The sequence below is a fragment of the Ursus arctos genome, unplaced genomic scaffold (assembly GCF_023065955.2).
Source record: "Ursus arctos isolate Adak ecotype North America unplaced genomic scaffold, UrsArc2.0 scaffold_2, whole genome shotgun sequence".
Classification (NCBI taxonomy): Eukaryota; Metazoa; Chordata; class Mammalia; order Carnivora; family Ursidae; genus Ursus; species Ursus arctos.
In genome coordinates, this window is record NW_026622874.1 from 81,092,850 (window position 1) to 81,113,616 (window position 20,767).

A 20,767-nucleotide genomic window follows, 5' to 3' on the forward strand; every position below is an offset into this window, starting at 1 on the left:
CCCATTTTATGAGGCAGCCTATCAAAGAGGTCTTTCTTTCTACATTTTCTAAAATAGCACCCCTCAATTTTTCTCTTTAATCTGTTTTAACTTTTTATATCTCTTACCACCACCCTTAAGAGTAAGAACTTTGTTTTGTTTGCTGATGCATCACTACTTTCTAGAACAGTAACTGGCAAATTTTAGGCATTCAATAAATATTTGATGGGTAAATGAATAAATAAATGACTCTTCCAATTACATGTGACAGAAGCCCAATTTAGAGTCACTTAAACAGAATGAGGAATATATTGGTCTCTTTGGTTCTGTGAGTTTTTGGTTGTTGTTGATTACTTGGGATTTTCTATGTAGATAATCACATAATCTGCAAATAGGGACAGTTTTACTTCTTTCATTTTTTTTAACAATTTAATTTTTTAATTTAAATTCAATTAATTAACATATAGCATATTATTAGTTTCAGAGGTAGAGCTCAGTGATTCATCAGTTGCATATAACACCCAGTGCTCATTACATCACATGCCCTCCTTAATGCCCATCACCCATTTACCCCATTCCCCTATCCATCTCCCTTCCAGCAACCCTCAGTTTGTTTCCCATAGTTAAAAGTCTCTTATGGTTTGTCTCTCTCTCTGATTTTGTCCTATTTTTCCCTCCCACTCTGTTTTGTTTTTTAATTCCACATATGGGTGAAATCATATGATAAATATCTTTCTCCGATTGACTTATTTCGCTTAACATAATACCCTCTAGTTCCATTCATGTCATTGCAAATGGTAAGATTTTTTTTTTTTTTTGATGGCTGAGAAATATTCCGTTGTGTATATATACCACATCTTCTTTATCCATTCATCTGTAAATGAACATCTGGGCTCTTCCCATAGTTTGGCTATTGTGGACATTGCTGCTATAAACATTGGGGTGCAGGTGCCCCTTCAGATCACTATGTTTGTATCCTTTGGGTAAATATCAAGTACTGCAATTGCTGGGTCATAGAGTAGCTCTATTTTTTACTTTCTGATGAACCTCCATACTATTTTCCAGAATTGCTGTACCAGTTTGCATTCCCACCATTAGTGTAAGATGGTTTCCCTTTCTTCATATCCTCGCTAACATCTGTTGTTTCCTGACTTGTTAATTTTAGCCATTCTGACAGGGGTGAGATGGTATCTCATTGTGGTTTTGATTTGTATTTCCCTGATGCTGAGTGATGTTGAGCATTTTTTCATGTGTTTATTGGCCATTTGTATGTCTTCTGTAGAGAAATTTCATTTCCTGACTGGATTTTCTGTTCTTTTGGGTGTTGAGTTTGGTAAGTTTTGGATTGAGTTTACAGATCTTGGATACTAGCCCTTTATCTGAAAAGATATTTGCAAATATGGCTTCCCATTCTGTTGGTTGTCTTTTGGATTTGTCGACTGTTCCCTTTGCTGTGCAAAAGATTTTATCTTGATGAAGTCCCAATAGTTAATTTTTGCTTTCCTTTCCCTTGCCTTTGGAGATGTGTCTAGCAAGGAGTTGCTGCAGCTGAGGTCAAAGAGATTGCTTCCTGTGTTCTCCTCTAGGATTTCGATGGGTTCCTGTGTCACATCGTCTTTCATCCATTTTGAGTTCATTTTTGTGTATGATGTAAGAAAATGGTCCAGTTTAATTCTTCTGCATGTGGCTGACCAATTTTCCCAAAACCATTTGTTGAAGAGACTGTGTTTTTTTCCATTGGATATTCTTTCCTGCTTTGTCAAAGAATAGTTGACCATAGAGTTGAGGGTCCATTTCTGGATTCTGGATTCTGTTCCACTGATCTATGTGTCTGTTTTTATGCCAGTACCATACTGTCTTGATGATTACAGCTTTGCAATACAGCTTGAAGTCGAGAATTGTGGTGCCACCAGCTTTGGTTTTCTTCTTCAATATTCCTCTGGCTATTCAGGGTCTTTTCTGGTTCCATACAAATTTTAGGATTATTTGTTCCAGCCCTGTGAAATATGTTGATGGTATTTTGATAGGGATTTCATTAGATGTGTAGATTGCTCTGGGTAGGATAGACATTTTAACAATATTTGTTCTCCTAATCCATGAGCATGGATTGTTTTTCCATTCCTTGGTGTCTTCCTCAATTTCTTTCATAAGTGTTCTGTAGTTTTTGGAGTACAGATCCTTACCTCTTTGGTTAGTTTTTTTCCTGGGTATTTTATGGTTTTTGATGCATTTGTAGATGGGATTGATTCATTGATTTCTCTTTCTTCTGTCTCATTGTTAGTACATAGAAATGCAGCTGATTTCTGTGCATTGATTTTATATCCTGTGACTTTGCTGAATTCCTGTAGGAGCTCTAGCAATTTTGGGGTAGAGTCTCTTGGGTTTTCCACATGGAGTATCATGTCATCTGTGAAGAGTGAAAGTTTGACTTCTTTGCTGATTTGGATGCCTTTTATTTCTTTTTCTTGTCTGATTGCTGAGGCTAAGACTTTTAGTACTATGGTGAACAACAGTGGTGAGAGTGGACATCCCTGCCGTGTTTTTGACCTTAGGGAAAAAGCTCTCAGTTTTTCTCCATTCAGAATGATATTCGCTGTGGGCTTTTAGTATATGGCGTTTAACATCTTGCAGTATGTTCTTTCTATCCCTACACTGTGAAGAGTTTTAATCAAGAACGGATGCTGTGTTTTGGTAAATGCTTTTACTGCGTCTATTGAGAGGATTATATGGTTCTTGTCCTTTCTTTTGTTAATGTGGTGTATTACATTAATTGATTTGAGAATATTGAACCACCCTTGTAGTCCAGAGATAAATCCCACTTGGTCGTGGTGAATAATCCTTTTAATGGCTGTTGGATCCTATTGGCTAGTATCTTGGTGAGAATTTTGGCATCCATGTTCATCAGGGATATTGGTCTGTAATTCTCCTTTTTGTTGGGGTCTTTGTCTGGTTTTGGGATCAAGGTAATGCTGGCTTCATAGAATGAGTTTGGAAGTTTTTCTTCCATTTCTATTTTTTGAAACACCTTCAGAAGAATAGGTATTATTTCCTCTTTAAATGTTTGGTAGGATTGCACTGGGAGGCCATCTGGCCCTGGATTCTTATTTTTTGGGAGATTTTTTATTACTGCTTCAATTTCCTTGCTGGTTATGGGTCTGTTCAGGTTTTCTATTTCTTCCGGGTTCAGTTTTGGTCATTTAGACATCTCTAGGAATGCATCCATTTCTTCCAGATTGCCTAGTTTGTTGGCATATAGTTGCTCATAATATGTTCTTATAATTGTATTTCTTTGATGTTGATTGTGATTGCTCCTCTTTCTTATGATTTTATTTATTTGGGTCCTTTCTCTTTTCTTTCTGATAAGTCTGGCTATGGGTTTATTGATCTTATTAATTGTTTCAAAGAATCAGCTCCTAGTTTTATTGATCTATTCTACTGATCTTCTGGTTTCTATTTCATTGATTTCTGCTCAATCTTTATTATTTCTTTTCTCCTGCTGGATTCAGGCTTTATTTGCTATTTGCTGTTCTTTCTCCAGCTCCTTGAAGTGTAAGGTTAGGTTGTGTTTTGAGACTTTTCTTGTTTCTTGAGAAAGGCTTGTATTGCTATATACTTCTCTCTTAGGACTACCTTTGCTGCATCCCAGAGGTCTTAAACTGTCGTGTTTCCATTTTCGTTTGTTTGCATGAATTTTTAAAATTCTTCTTTAATTTTCTGTTTGGCCCATTCATTTTTTATTAGGATGCTCTTTAACCTCCATGTATCTGTGTTCCTTTCAAATTTTCTCTTGTGATTGAGTTCAAGTTTCAAAGCACTGTGATCCAAAAATATGCAGGGAATGATCCCTGTCTTTTGGTACTGGTTGAAACCTGATTTATGACCCAGTATGAGATCTATTTTGGAGAATGTTCCATGTGCATTTGAGAAGAATGTGTATTCTGTTGCTGTAGGATGAAATGTTCTGAATATATCTGTGAAGTCCATTTGGTCCAATGTGTCATTCAAAGCCCTTGTTTCCTTGTTGATCTTCTGCTTAGATGATCTGTCCATTGCTGTGAGTGGAATGTTAATGTCCCCTACTATTATTGTATTATTATCAATATGTTTCTTTAGTTTTGTTATAATTTGGTTTATATATTTGGCTGCTCCCATGTTAGGAGTATAAATTTTTACAAGTGTTAGATCTTCTTGTTGGATAGACACTTTTATTTTGATATAGTGTCCTTCTTCATCTCTTATTACAGTCTTTGGTTTGAAATCTAATTTGTCTGATATAGGGATTGCTACCCCAGCTTTCTTTTGATATCCAATAGCATGATAAATAGTTCTCCATCCCCTCACTTTCAATCTGGAGGTGTCTTTGTGTCTAAAATCAGTCTCCTGTAAGCACCATATTGATGACTCTTGGTTTTTGTATCCAACCTGATACCCTGTGTCTTTTGAGTGGAGTTTTAGCCCATTTACATTCAGAGTAATTATTGAAAGATATGAATTTAGTGCCACTGTACTACCTGTAAAGTCACTGCTTCTGTTTCTTTCTGGTCTTTGTTACTTTTGGGCTGTCTCTTTGCTTAAAGTATCCCCTTTAATATTTCTTGCAGGGCTGGTTTAATGATCACAAATTCTTCTAGTTTGTTTGCTTCCTTCCTTCCTTCCTTCCTTCCTTCCTTCCTTCCTTTCTGTTCTTTTAGTTTCTGTTTGTCCTGCAAGTGCTTCATCTCTCCTATTCTGACTGACATCCTTGCTGGATAAAATATTCTTGGCTGCTCATTTTTCTCATTTAGGACTTTGAATACATCATGCCAGTCCTTTCTGGCCGGCTAGGTCTCTGTGGACAGGTCTGCTGCCAGCCTTATGTTTCTACCTTTGTAGATTAAGGACCTCTTGTCCTGAGCTGCTTTCGAGATTTTTCTTTATTTCTGAAATTTGCAAGCTTCACTATTATATGTCGAGGTGTGTTGCACTATTTTTATTGACTTTGAAGGGGGTTATCTATGCCTCCTGGGTTTGAATGCCTGTTTCCTTCCCCAGATTATGGAAGATCTCACCTATCATTTGTTCAAATAAACCTTCTCCTTCTCTCTCTTTCCTCTTCCTCTGGACCCCTATTATTCTAATATTGTTTTGTTTTATGGAATCACTGATCTCTCAAATCCTCCCTTCATAATCCAGTGGTTGTTTATCTCTCTTTTTCTCAACTTCCTTATTCTCCATCATTTGTCTTCTGTATCACTGACTCTGTCTTCTGCCTTGTTTATCCTAGCAGTTAGAGCCTCTGTTTTTTGTTTTTTTGTTTTGTTTTGTTTTGTTTTGTTTTAAAGATTTTATTTATTTATTCATGAGAGACAGAGAGAGAGAGAGAGAGAAAGGGAGGCAGAGACAGAGGGAGAAGCAGGCTCCCCATGTAGCAGGGAGCCTGATATGGGACTCAATCCCAGGACCCTGGGATCACAACTTGAGCTGAAGGCAGAAGCTTAACCAACTGAGCCACTCAGGCACCCAGAGCTTCTGTTTTTGATTGCATCTCAGTAATAACCTTTTTGATTTTGACCTGATTAGATTTGAGTTGTTTTATTTCTCCAGTAAGGGATTCTCTAGTGTCTTTTATGCTTTTTCCAAGCCCAGTTAGTATCTTTATAATCATTTGAATTCTAGTTCTGATATCTTACTTATAGCCATATTGATTAAATCCATGGCAGTGAGTACTGCCTCTTGTTTTCTCTTTTGGGGTGAGTTTTTCCATCTTGTCATTGTTTCCAGAAAAGAATAGAAGAGAGAGAAAATACAAAAATAGCAACAACACCAGAAAAATATACACTAAACAAATCAAAAGAGAACAGAACCCCCCCCCCCCAAATTTTTAAAAAATCAAACAGAAGTTGAACAGAATAGAACAATAAACTAGATCCTGGGTGTATTTTGGTGTGTTTGTTAGAAGAAACTAGATCCCAAAATAGGAAAGAAAGATAAACTTATATATATACAAAAATAAAATTGAATACAATGTTGGAAACCACAAATGAAAAATACATATATAAAACATAAATGTAAAAATGAGAATTAAAAAAAGAATTGATAAAATAAGAAAATAGCTGAAAAGGAAAAAAAATATAAAACTGAGAAACTAAAGAATAATAAGAAAAAAGCATGAATGCTAATACTGCTTTCCGCAAGAGCTAGAGTTTTGCAGTTCTATTTGATCGGTAAACTTGGTATTAGCTGGAAGTTCCTGCTGGTATTCTGGGGAAGGGGCCTGTTGCACTGATTCTTAGGTGTCTTTGCCTGTGCGGAATTGCACCAACCTTGCCAGGGGGGCGGGCTCAGTGCAAGTAGCTCCGGAGCCAATATCGGGGATGAAAATAGCGGTGCCTGGATCTCAAGCGCCAGAGCTGAAAGTTTGTGCACCCCCCTTTAGTGGGCCCTCACAGAAAACAGTGAATCACTCTAGTCTCCCTGATTTCTGTCTGAACTCTGGGTTCACTCAGCCTGTGACTGAGCGTTTTTAGCTCAGGCACACGACCCTGTTTAGAATCTCCAAACTTACAGACTCCTGTGGCACAAACCTGCGCCAGTCCTCCCAGGGGAGGGGGGGGCTCTCCAGGGTTCTGCCTCTTGCTGCGCCCCAGCTGAGAATGCAGTCACCAGAGGTGCAGCGGTTTGAGGTTTATGGAACACTGAGCAGAAAGCCGGCACCTGGACTCACTGTTTGCCGCCAGCTTCCCTACTGCAGTGCTTGGGGAACTCTGCCACACTCAGGCATCCCCATTCTTTCTGTGACCCTGGGGATCCCGAGACCATGCTATCTCAACTGGGATTCTACCCCTACTTCACACCCTGAACACCTTTCAGGAAGACTTCTAAAATTTCTGATTTTGTGCTTTGCTGCTTATAATACTTTCCAGTACCCAGCTTATGGAGGCTCCCTCCCCCCGCATTTATCTTCTGATATATTGCCTCAGATTCATGTCTCCACACCTCCTACCTTCCAAAAAGTGGTTGCTTTTCTATTTGTAGAATTTTAACAGTCTTTTCTCAGATCTTTGGTTGATTTCACAGGTGTTCAGAATGATATGATAAGTGTATCGCTGAATTTCAGGAACCAGACAAAATTAGAGTCCCCTACTTCTCTGCCATCTTAACACTTCCCCCTACTTCTTCCTGCAGATCTATGTGCCTTTCATTTCCTTTTCTTGCCTTATTGCATCAGCTAGAATTACAATATTATGTTGAATAAGAATGGTAAGAGCAGATATGTTTGCATTTTCCCTGATATTAGGGGGAAAGCATTCAGTCTTTAATGCTTGGGGGTTATGTGAGCTGTAGGTTTTTTGTAGATACTGTTCATCAAGTTGAGGAAGGTCTCCTCTTTTCCTGTTTTTCTGAAAGTCTTTATCATGAATAAGCCTTGAATTTTGGCAAATACCTTTCCTGCATCGATTAATATCATCATGTGATTTTTATTTATTAGCCTATCAGTAAGGTGGATTACACTGTTTTTTTTTAATTTTGTTTATTTATTTGAGAGAGAGAGTGCATGAGTGGTGGGAAGGGGCAGAGGGAGAGGGAGAGGGAGAAGTAGACTCCTCACTGAGCAGGGAGCCTGATGCAACGTGGGGCTCAATCCTAGGACTCTAGAATCATGATCTAAGTTGAAGGCAGGTGCTTAACCAACTGAGCCACCCAGGCACCCCTACACTGATTGATTTTTAATCACTGAACCACCTGGCTTCCCTGAAATAAGCCCCTGTTGGTTCTTGTGTATATATATTTTTATATATATTGATGACTTCTATAGTTTATATCTCTTGCCAAATTTGAGAAATTTTCAGTCATTATTTCTTTTTCAGCCCTGGCTTCCCTCCCTCTCTCTCTCCCCTTTTGGGATTCTGATGACACAATGTTAGATCTTTTGTGATAGCCCCACAGTTCTCTGAGGCTCCGTTCTTTTTATTCCTTTTTTTTCTTTTCTTTTTTTTTTTTTTTTTGTTTTGTTTTGTTTTTGTTTTTGTGGGGGTTTTCTGTCATTATTTGTTGTTTTGTTTTCCATTCAGCCTGGTTTCTCTCTGTTGTTAATATTGGGTAATTTCTATTGTTCTATCTTCCAGTTTCACTGATTATTTTCTTCTCTTCCTCCCATTCTGCTGTTGAGTCCATCCAATCAGCTTTTTATTTCTCTTATCATATTTTCTAATTGTATTTTTTAGTTTTAGAATTTCTATTTGGTTCTTTTTGATACTGTCTATTCCTTTGCTGAGGCTTTGATATTTCAAGCATATGTATTTGTAATTGCTTGTTGAAACATTTTTATCATGGCTGCTTTAAAAACTTTGTCAGATACTTCTAACATCTTTGTCATCTTGGTGTTGGCATCTATTGATTATTTTTTTAATTCAGTTTGAGATCTTCCTGGTTCTTGGTATGATGAGTGATTTTCATTTGAAACCTGGATATTTTTATGTTATGTAATCAGATTCTCAATCTCATTTAAAGCTTCCTTTTTAGCTGGCTTTATTCGACACTGTTTTGGCAGGGGAAGTGAGAGGGTACCACCTCATTAATGCCAGATGAATATAGAAGTCCAGATTCTCTGCTAAGTCTCCAATGAAACTGGGATTGGGAGGAGTTCCTTTTTAGTGCTGGATAGGGTAGGAGTTCCAACTCCTCATGGGGTCTCTACCGACACTGGCTTGTCCCCTACTTGGCATTCTCTGATACTATCCCAGTGGAGGGTATTGGGACACCTTGTTACAGATTCATGAGAGTAGAAGTCTAGGCTTCCCACTCTACCTTTGTTGGCATAGATAAAGATGAGTAGAGCCATGATTTTTTTTCTGTGGTATTTGGCTAGAGTAGAGCAGTTGATGTTTAAAAGTTTTTGTCTTGCTTGGCTGCTCCTTACTTGGTCCTTTGGTGAAAGGCAGCAGGCTTTTTCTGTGGCTTTTATTGTTGGTACCATTGGTGTTTCCAGGTTTTTGGCTTTTTCAACTCCCAAGTCTAGGGTATGTGAGGCCAAAAGAAAACCCAGGGAACTGACCTCTGTGTCATTCCTTAGGTCCCAAAGTCTGTAACCAGTCTGCCTTCCTCTCTATACCTTCCAGAGTCTTCTTATGTTTGTTTTATATATAATGTCCAGGGCTTTTAGTTGTACTTAGCAGGAGAAAAGAGAAAGGTCTGTCAACTCAATCTTCCCAGAGTAGAAGTCATCCCATCCTCATTTTTAAAAAGATTTTATGTATTTATTTGAGAGAGAGAGCGAGAGAGAGAGAGTGCACGTGCACACAAGTGGGTGGAGGGCAGAGGTGGAGGAAGAGAGAGAATCTAGAGCAGACTTCCCACTGAACAGGGAGCCCAATGCAGGGCTTGATCCTAGGACCCTGAGATCATGACCTGAGCCAAAGGCAGATGCTTAACCAAGAGCCACCCAGGTGCTTCCATCTCACTTTTTGAGGTTAGAATACCATTGATAGCATTTTTTAGACAAGGACACTGCTAAAAAGAAAATCACAGGCAACTGAAAAACTGTGAACATAAGTAAAAAGTCAAAAGTAAATTATTAACAACTGGAATCAGCAATGTACAAAAACCAAACATCCATTACGACCAGTTTGAGTTTATCCTAAGAAAAGGTAAAAAGAGGGGCACCTGAGTGGCTCAGTCAGTTAAGTGGGGGGCTCATTGCCTCCAAAAGTAAATACATATAGAAGGGAATTTCTGTATGTGGTAAATAATGGACATCAACAACTTAATTTGATATTGAAACATTAGAAATATTTCATGGTGAAATGTTAGAGGCGTTTCATTCAATCAGGAATAAGGCTGTAATCGCTATACCTAATTAATATTATACCAAAGGTCTTTGTCAGCGCATTCCAGGCCAACTAGAATGCAAGTACTTAACTGTTTACTCATTACTGAATTTCAAATAGTAGAACAGGGCACAACACATAACAGGCATTCAGTAAATATTTGTTAAATGAGTGAGTGAAGAAGCCATATCTATGAAAATGATATACTTTAAAAAAAACCAGGAAAACAATGGAGAATAAGTGTTTTTACGTGTAAGTAATTCATGCTGATTTTAAAATTCTAACAACATAGAAAAATACAAAGAGGATGGTAAAAAACAATTTCAAATCTCACCACGAAGAAACAACTGTTCATAACTCTGGGCTCACATCATTTTACATATTACACCAGGCATATTTACAGATGGAAGGTAGGTAGATAAACTGATAAAAAATGGATCTGGGATACACATAATATTTAAAGTAAAATGATATTAACTTTAACCCATGGAAAAACAATTGAAGTAAAACTAAAAAATAGTCAAATACCAGGGAGGTATTTATTTATTATTTTTTATTTTTGCTTAAGTAGGCTCTATGCCAAGTGTGGAGCCCAGTGCGGGGCTTGAAATCACGACTCTGAGATCAAGACCTGAGCTGAGATCAAGAGTCAGATGCTTAACCGACTGAGCCACCCAGGCACCCCCCAGGTAGGTGTTTCTTAACTAGACATGTCATTAGTTCCTAAAAGATCCCACCAAAGTTAAGAAAACCTTAAGTGACTGGAGTAATTTTAAAAACTACGTTTTTCTAGTTAAACTGTATCAATATCGACTTTAAGAAATTAATCAATTGATATGTTCTGTTTCTCTTATCTCCCTTCCCCTAGCCCCTCGGTTTTTGTTATATTATTGTCAGGTTTGGAGACCTGTGCATTCTCTTCTGTAACCATAACTTCCTCAATTATGAAGCCTTAGTTTATGTCACTGATTCCCAGCTGGGGGCAGTTGTGCCCTAGGGGGATGTAGGGCAATGTCTGGAGACATTTCGGGTTGTAACACCTTGGGGGGACTGCTATTGGCATCTAGTGGGTGGAGAGTAGGAGTGCTGCTAAACAACTTAAAATGCACAAGACAGCCTCTACAACAAAGAATTAATTACCCAGCCCCAAACTTAAGTGCAACTATGGCTAAGAAACCCTGACCTAATGTGTAAGTGGGAGTCAATGCTCACCAAGAGCCTTTTTCACATAGCTTCTCTTTCCTTGTATTCTTTACTGTTTTTCTTCATTAGCTGAATTTGACATCTAGTAGTTTTTTGTTTTGTTTTTTTTTTTTCTTCACAAGAGCTTATGACTGTGTTCCCTTGCTTAGTTGATAATGCCTATCCTCTGACTTTATATAGGGAATAACTTGGCTGGGTTTGAGTTTCTTATGTTAAATTTTCTTTCCCTCAGAAAATTGTGGACCTTGTTATTTGGCATTAAATATTACTTTGGAGAAGCCCAAGGTCAACCAATTTCTTTTCTCCTGGTATGTGTCTGTTGCATAATAAAAAATTTGACTGGCCTTTGTCCTTGGTTCCTGTCACAGGAGACTAAATCCTTAGAATTCCTGAGTAATAGGAGTGCCTTTGTTATTCATGAAACCCCTTAAATGACACCTGAGAGTTTATGCTAGCAAGGTGACTCAGGAGGAAGGGTCTGGTTACCAGAAAGGTCAACAATGTGATTACAGGGTTGGAGTTTTGAAGCTAGCCCAGTGTCTGGGGAGAGAAGGGGGACTGGAGATTGACTGCAGTCACTTGGCTAATGATTCCCTGATAAAAACTCGGTGAAGCTTCCTGTTTGGTGAACATGTTGGATGTGCTGGGAGGGTGACATGCCCTGATTCCACAGGGAAGGGGCATGGAAGCTCTACATTTGGGACCCTCTCAGACTTTATGTTTCTCTTCACTTGGTTGGTCCTGATCTATGTCATTTATAATAAAATTGTAATCCTAAGTATAACACTTCTTTGAGTTCTAGTGACTTAAGGAACATGTAGGAGTTCTGGGACTCGCTGATTTTGTAGCCAGTTGGCCAGAGGTTTGCGTGGCTGGGGACCCCTGAACTCGCAGTTAACATCTGAAGTAAGGGAAGTCTTGTGGGGACTGTGCCTTTAAAGCTGTGGGGTCTGACGCTAATGCCAGTTAGTGTCAGAACTGAATTCAAATGTAGTATTGTAGAGCCTCACTTACTCTGCCTGGGGAATTATGTAATTCTTTCTTTATTCATAAATTAATTTCAGCCAGAGATGTTTTGATGTTGTTAGAACTATATCAGGTCTTACCTGGAACAAAATGTGTTCTATTGTTCTGCAGATTCTTTCTCTGTTGTGCTAGTTTATGGTCATTTTCTATTATAATTTCTCCATCATTCTTGTTGGTAATGTTACTGACTTGGGTCCTAGGGCTCTGCAAGCAATACAAATTGGGGCCAAATGGGAATTTCCAGGCAGGGCTGTTATTGTGGCTTATGCTTGAGCACAAGGGAGACCCACAAAGTGATGAGGTTGTGGGATATAGGTGAGGTTCAGTGGGATGGAGTCTGGAGCCGACGACCAAGAAAGAATTCTTGGGACGTCTTTGGTGCAAAATGGTGGTTTATTAAAGCACGGGGACAGGACCTGTGGGCAGAAAGAGCTGCTGCCTCTGGTTGTGAGGGGTGGCTGATTATATACTACGGGGTTGGGGGATGTAGGGAAAAAGGGGGGTTGAGAAAATATTTTCATATGTTAAAGAAGACTCACAGGGTACTGGAGGCCTTGCCATTGTCAAGTTAAGGTTGTTTAGGAGTCTAGTAAGGAATTAACTTGAAGATAGTTGGGAACTTCCTGAAGGCTGCAGATTATAAGGACATTTAATTGTATCTTCTTCCTGTCTTCCCAGTTTGTTGGCCTTTACTGTTTTTATCACAGTAATTCCTCGATACCACTAAAATCTTTAGTCCACTGACCTCAACACTGCCTTCTTTATACCCTCACTTACCTCTTGCCCATCTTGGATTCTAGGTACTACTCAGCGACTTTGCACTGCTCTCCCTCACCATACTCATCTGGCAGAGCCCAGTTCTCTGCAAAACTGATTGCTATCTCCCTACTCTGGGACTGCACATGAGCAGCTTAACATGGTTCTGGAGAAATGGTTCTGCGGAAACGTGGTTCTGCACTTAGGCTGTTGATCACACTTGCTAATGGTCTTAAAAAATCCAAGCAGGCCCTCCTCACTGCTTGATAACCCCATTACATATCTGTAGTTGGAGATAACCATTTGACACCTTCTGTTTCTGTAACCTTCACCTCTCCTCTCCCCCTTATTTCACTGAGATTTATAAGTAGCCAGAAGAGAATGTCCTCAACCCCATAGCACCTAATCAACCTGTACTCCTACAACTCTGCCCACATCCTCTGCATTCCTTCCTGTGACAATGAATATTGTCAAGCTCCTAGCTTGGGCCACCCTCTCAACTGCGTCCTTGACATCATCTGCTCTCCTCTACTCAAGAACATTACTCTCTATCTCTCTCCTGTACCATCCATTTCTTCCTTTTGTTTGGACTATGAATTGTGGTAAAGAGAGTCAGCCACAAACATGGTAATATCTCCTTTATTAAAATATCGTGTCCTCTTCCACCTCTTCATTCCTCTTCTTTTTATAGCAGAATTTCTCAAAATAGTTATCCAACTTGTTATCTTTACTTCTTTATTCTCTTTCTCTCTCCCTACATTACTATGGAAAAATTTCAACCATATATACTAGTAGCTAGAATAGTATAACGAATCCCTATGTATCTATCACTCTGCTCCAACAATTGTCAACACATGGCCAATTTTGTTTCATTTATACCCCCACCCACTCCTCCCTCTCCTTGCATTACTTGGAACTGTGGAGGATCTCATATGAATTTAGTCACTTCTGCCCACATTTCGGTGCTCCACCTTCACTTATAGGGAGGTGAGAAATTAGCCTAGCTGTGGACCCAGGATGAAGAGAAATACTTCGGTGAGCATCCACATCAAGAAAGCAACAGTTGGGGGGAGGAGTTAAGATGGCGGAGGAGTAGGGGACCCCTTTTTCAGCCGGTCCCCTGAGTCGAGCTGGATAGGTACCAGACCAGCCTAAATAACCACGGAATCAGCCTGAGACGCAGGATGATGCATCTGGATCTCTACAAATGAACATCTCCAGCTCTGAGTATTGAGGTACGAAGAGGGGAGCTGTAAACCGTGCATGGATATCGGAAGATAAACGGAAGGGGGAGGGAGCCGCCGCGTTTGGGCGCCGGGAAGCGGCAGCCACCTGCACGGGGGAGCGGGCGGACTCACAGAGGGCACCCGCGAGAGAGCGGACTGAGACCGGTGAGCCGTGAACGCGCGCCACCAGGCATCTCCCGGAACACCGGAATCCCGGTGTGCTCAGGGGATCCAGACTGAGACCGGGAACTCCTGGAGCGCGCGCGGGGCGGCTAGCGGCTGGCGGGCCACCTGCACGGGGGAGCGGGCGGACTCGCGGTCGGCACCCGCGAAACAGCAGACTGAGACCCTGAACCGGGTGCGCACGCCACCAGGCTTCTCACGGAACTCCGGAATCGAGGTGTGCTCACCGGGCATAGACTGAGACCGGGAGACCCGGGAGCACGCGGGGCGGCCGGTGGCTGGCGGCATTAGAAACACAAAGGACAGAGACGCGCCGGCCCTGGAAGTGAGGGCAGGGACGCCCGGGTGTGGGGCGCACATCCCGGGACGCTGCAGGGTTGAGCAGCACCAACAGTAATAGAGTTAAAGTGGCCAGAACATCAGTGGAGAACGGGCCGCAATCCCTCTGTTCTGCGACAATGCAGCCTCTGCTGCTCTGACCCTCAGAAGAGGCATAGCCGGCCGCCAGGGAAAGCCGCCAGAGAACAAAAGCCTGGAAATACCGGCTCAGAGAGTGCCCATCCCCATCCTCCCTCGCAGGGGACACGGAGACTCTACCCAAACAAGGTTGCCTGAGTATCGGCGCGGCAGGCCCCTCCCCCAGAACACAGAAGGCAGGCTGAAAAATCAAGAAGCCCACAACCCAGGCGCCTGGGTGGCGCAGTCATTGAGCTCCTGTCTCCGGCTTAGGGCGTGATCCCAGCGTTCCGGAAAGGAGTCCCTCATCGGGCTCCTCCGCTGGGAGCCTGCTTCTTCCTCTCTCACTCCCCTCCTTCTGTTTCGTTCTTGCTGACTGTATGTCTCCCTCTCTCAGATAAGTAAATAAATAAAATCTTTAAAGAAGAAGCCCACATCTCTAAGATCCCTATAAAACAAGGGGCACGGCCTGGGACCCAGTCAATAATTTTGGGCTCTGGAAACCCCGCAACCTCTCTTCATCAGAATGACAAGAAGGAGAAGCCCCCCCCAGCAAAGAAAAGACAGTGAGTCAGTGGCCTCTGCCACAGAAGTAACGGATATGGATGTAACCAAATTATCAGAAATGGAATTCAGAGTAACAATGGTCAAGATAATGAGTAGACTTGAAAAAAGTATTCAGGAAAATATTACTGAGAATATAGAATCCCTAAGGGCGGAAATGAGAGTGAATTTGACAGAAATTAAAAATTCTATGAGCCAAATGCAGGCAAAACTAGAGGCTCTGACGGCCAGGGTCACGGAAGCGGAGGAAAGGGTTAGTGAATTGGAGGATGGGTTAATAGAGGAAAAAATAAAAATAGAAGATGGTCTTAAAAAAATCCACGCCCACGAATGTTGGCTACGGGAGATTACTGACTCAACGAAACGATCCAATGTTAGAATCATCGGCATCCCCGAGGGGGTGGAGAAAAACAGAGGCCTAGAAGAGATATTTGAACAAATTGTAGCTGAAAACTTCCCTAATCTAGCAAGGGAAACAAAAATTCGTGTCCAAGAGGCAGAGAGGACCCCTCCCAAGCTCAACCATGACAGACCTACACCACGTCACGTCATAGTGCAATTCGCAAATATGAGATCCAAGGATACAGTATTGAAAGCGGCCAGGGCAAAGAAATTTCTCACGTACCAAGGCAAAGGCATCAGAATTACGTCAGACCTGTCTACACAGACCTGGAATGAGAGAAAGGGTTGGGGGAGCATTTTTAAAGCTCTTTCAGAGAAAAACATGCAGCCAAGGATCCTTTATCCAGCAAGGCTGTCATTCAGAATTGATGGAGAAATAAAGACATTTCAGAATCGACAGTCACTAGTCAATTTCGTAACCACGAAACCAGCCCTACAGGAGGTATTACGGGGGGTTCTATAAAAGTAAAAAGGCCCCAAGAGTGATACAAAACAGAAAGTCACAGCCAATACAAACAAAGACTTTACTGGCAACATGGCAGAATTAAAAGCATATCTCTCAGTACTCAGCCTGAACATTAATGGTTTAAATTCTTGCTTTAAACACCACAGGGTTGCAGATTGGATAAAAAGAAATGACCCATCCATTTGCTGTCTACAAGAGACTCATTTCGAACCCAAAGATGCATTCAGACTGAGAGTAAGGGGATGGAGTACCATCTTTCACGCAAATGGACCTCAAAAGAAAGCTGGGGTAACAATTCTCATATCAGATAAATTGGATTTTAAACTACAGACTATAGTTAGAGATGCAGAAGGGCACTATATTATTCTTAAAGGAAGTATTCAACAAGTGGATATGACAATTATAAATATATATGCCCCCAACAGGGGAGCAGCAAGATACACAAGCCAACTCTTAACCAGAATAAAGAGACATATAGATAAAAATACATTAATAGTAGGGGACCTCAACACTCCACTCTCAGAAATAGACAGAACACCCTGGCAAAAACTAAGCAAAGAATCAAAGGCTTTGAATGCCATACTCGACGAGTTGGACCTCTTAGATATATATAGAACACTACACCCCAGAACCAAAGAATACTCATTCTATTCTAATGCCCATGGAACATTTTCAAGAATAGACCATGTTCTGGGACACAAAACAGGTCTCAGCCGATACCAAAAGATTGAAATTATCCCCTGCATATTCTCAGACCACAACGCTCTGAAATTGGAACTCAACCACAAGGAAAAATTTGGAAGAAACTCAAACACTTGGAGACTAAGAACCATCCTGCTCAGGAATGACTCGATAAACCAGGAAATCAAAAATCAAATTAAACAATTTGTGGAGACCAATGAGAATGAAAATACAACAGTCCAAAACCTATGGGATACTGCAAAGGCAGTCCTAAGGGGGAAATACATAGCCATCCAAGCCTCACTCAAAAGAATAGAAAAATCTAAAATGCAGTTTTTATATTCTCACCTCAAGAAGCTGGAACAGCAACAGAGGGACAGGCCTAATCCACGCACAAGGAAGCAGTTGACCAAAATTAAAGCTGAAATCAATCAAGCAGAAACCAGAAGTACAGTAGAGCAGATCAACAGGACTAGAAGCTGGTTCTTGGAGAGAATCAATAAAATTGACAGACCACTGGCAAGACTTATCCAAAAGAAAAGAGAAAGGACCCAGATTATTAAAATTATGAATGAAAAAGGAGAGGTCACGACGAACACCATTGAAATTGGAAGGATTATTAGAAATTTTTATCAACAGCTATATGCCAATAAACTAAGCAATCTGGAAGAGATGGAATCCTTCCTGGAAACCTATAAACTACCAAGATTGAAAAAGGAAGAAATTGATTCCTTAAACAGGCCAATTAATTATGAAGAAATTGAGTCAGTGATAAACAACCTTCCAAATAACAAAACTCCAGGCCCGGACGGTTTTCCTGGGGAATTCTACCAAACATTCAAAGAAGAAATAATACCTATTCTCCTAAAGCTATTTCAAAAAATAGAAACAGAAGGAAAGCTACCAAACTCATTCTATGAGGCCAATATTACCTTGATCCCCAAACCAGGCAAAGACCCCCTCAAAAAGGAGAATTACAGACCGATTTCCCTAATGAATATGGACGCCAAAATCCTCAACAAGATACTTGCTAATAGAATCCAACAGTTCATTAAAAGGATTATCCACCACGATCAAGTGGGATTCATACCTGGGATGCAAGCGTGGTTCAATATTCGCAAATCAATCAGCGTGATACATCATATCAACAAGAAAAGACTCAGGAACCATATGATCCTCTCAATCGATGCCGAAAAAGCATTTGACAAAATACAGCATCCTTTCCTGATTAAAACCCTTCAGAGTGTAGGAATAGAAGGTACATTTCTCAATCTCATAAAAGCCATCTATGAAAAGCCTACTGCAAATATTATTCTCAATGGGGAAAAGCTGGAAGCCTTTCCCTTAAGATCAGGAACACGACAAGGATGCCCACTCTCGCCACTAATATTCAACATAGTACTAGAAGTCCTTGCAACAGCAATCAGACAACAAAAAGGGATCAAAGGTATTCAAATCGGCAAAGAAGAAGTCAAAATGTCTCTCTTCGCAGACGACATGATACTCTATATGGAAAACCCAAAAGAAGCCACTCCCAAACTATTAGAAGTTATAGAGCAATTCAGTAACGTGGCGGGATACAAAATCAATGCTCAGAAATCAGTTGCATTTCTGTACACGAATAACGAGAACGAAGAAAGAGAAATCAGGGAATCCATCCCATTTACAATAGCACCAAAAACCATACGTTACCTTGGAATTAACTTAACCAGAGACGTAAAGGACCTTTATTCTAGAAACTATAAATCACTCTTAAAAGACATTGAGGAAGACATAAAAAGATGGAAAGATATTCCATGCTCATGGATCGGAAGAATTAACATAGTTAAAATGTCCATGCTACCCAGAGCAATCTACACTTTCAATGCTATCCCGATCAAAATACCGAGAACGTTTTTCAAAGAACTGGAACAAATAGTCCTTAAATTTGTATGGAACCAGAAAAGACCCCGAATCTCCAAGGAACTGTTGACAAGGAAAAACAAAGCTGGGGGCATCACAATGCCGGATTTCGAGCTGTACTACAAAGCTGTGATCACAAAGACAGCATGGTACTGGCACAAAAACAGACACATAGACCAATGGAACAGAATAGAGAGCCCAGAAATGGACCCTCAGCTCTTTGGGCAACTAATATTTGATAAAGCAGGAAAAAACATCCGGTGGGAAAAAGACAGTCTCTTCAATAAATGGTGCTGGGAAAATTGGACAGCTACATGCAAAAGAATGAAACTTGACCACTATCTCACACCATACACAAAAATAAACTCCAAATGGATGAAAGACCTCGATGTGAGACAGGAATCCATCAAAATTCTAGAGGACAACATAGGCAGCAACCTCTACGACATCGGCCAAAGCAACCTTTTTCATGACACATCCCCAAAGGCAAGAGAAACAAAAGATAAAATGAATTTATGGGACTTCATCAAGATTAAAAGTTTCTGCACAGCCAAGGAAACAGTCAGAAAAACTAAGAGGCAGCCCACGGAATGGGAGAATATATTTGCAAATGACACTACAGATAAAGGACTGGTATCCAAGATCTACAAAGAACTTCTCAAACTCAATATACGAGAAACAAATAAACAAATCAAAAAATGGGCAGAAGATATGAACAGACACTTTTCCAATGAAGACATACAAATGGCTAACAGACACATGAAAAAATGTTCAAAATCATTAGCCATCAAGGAAATTCAAATCAAAACCACACTGAGATACCACCTTACGCCAGTTAGAATGGCAAAAATAGACAAGGCAAGAAACAACAATTGTTGGAGAGGATGTGGAGAAAGGGGATCCCTCCTACATTGTTGGTGGGAATGCAAGTTGGTACAGCCACTCTGGAAAACCGTGTGGAGGTCCCTTAAAAAGTTAAAAATTGAGCTACCCTATGATCCAGCCATTGCACTACTGGGTGTTTACCCCAAAGATACAGACGTAGTGAAGAGAAGGGCCATATGCACCCCAATGTTCATAGTAGCAATGTCCACAATAGCTAAATCGTGGAAGGAGCCGAGATGCCCTGCAACAGATGACTGGATTAAGAAGTTGTGGTTCATATATACAATGGAATATTACTCAGCAATCAGAAAGAATGAGTTCTCAACATTTGCTACAACATGGACGGCACTGGAGGAGATAATGCTTAGTGAAATAAGTCAAGCAGAGAAAGACAACTATCATATGATTTCTCTCATCTATGGAACATAAGAACTATAATGATCAGTAGGGGAAGAAAGGGATAAAGAAAGGGGGGGTAATCAGAAGGGGGAATGAAACATGAGAGACTATGGACTATGAGAAACAAACTGAGGGCTACAGAGGGGAGGGGGGTGGGGGAATGGGATAGACCGGTGATGGGTAGTAAGGAGGGCACATATTGCATGGTGCACTGGGTGTTATACACAACTAATGAATCATCGAGCCTTACATCGAAAACCGGGGATGTACTGTATGGTGACTAACATAATATAATAAAAAATCATTATTAAAAAAAAAAAAAGAAAGAAAGCAACAGTTTATTTTAACATAAAAATAATACATGCATATGGATAAAAATAAAAGAGAATGATATAAAAGAGTAGTTACCAAATGTGTTGCAGAACAAGGGTTGGCTTGTGTGTATGCAGGGAAGGGGTAGAATCTATATGTAACTAGTTTTTCAAACAGTTCTTAAATCAAAACTTTATTCTTCCTCCCAATTTCTGTTTTCCCCCTGCTGTATCCAATATCCCTTTTCTATCCCTTAGTGACTTCTTGTGATGATCCCACAATTCAATTCACAATCACTTTTAGTTATAAAAGTTTGCCCACTTAAAACTGTTAATCACAAACTCAATGTACATTGCACCTGTTCCCTTCTCCCCAACATAGGCTTGCTCTGTGCTTCTGGGGACCAGCAGTGGACAGGAGCACTGGCCACTCTTCTGCACTCCTCCCACTCTGTCACCTCGAATAAAGACAAATGGCTTGTCTGTCTCCCAGACACCTTTCCCCTTCCCACTTCTAAGCTC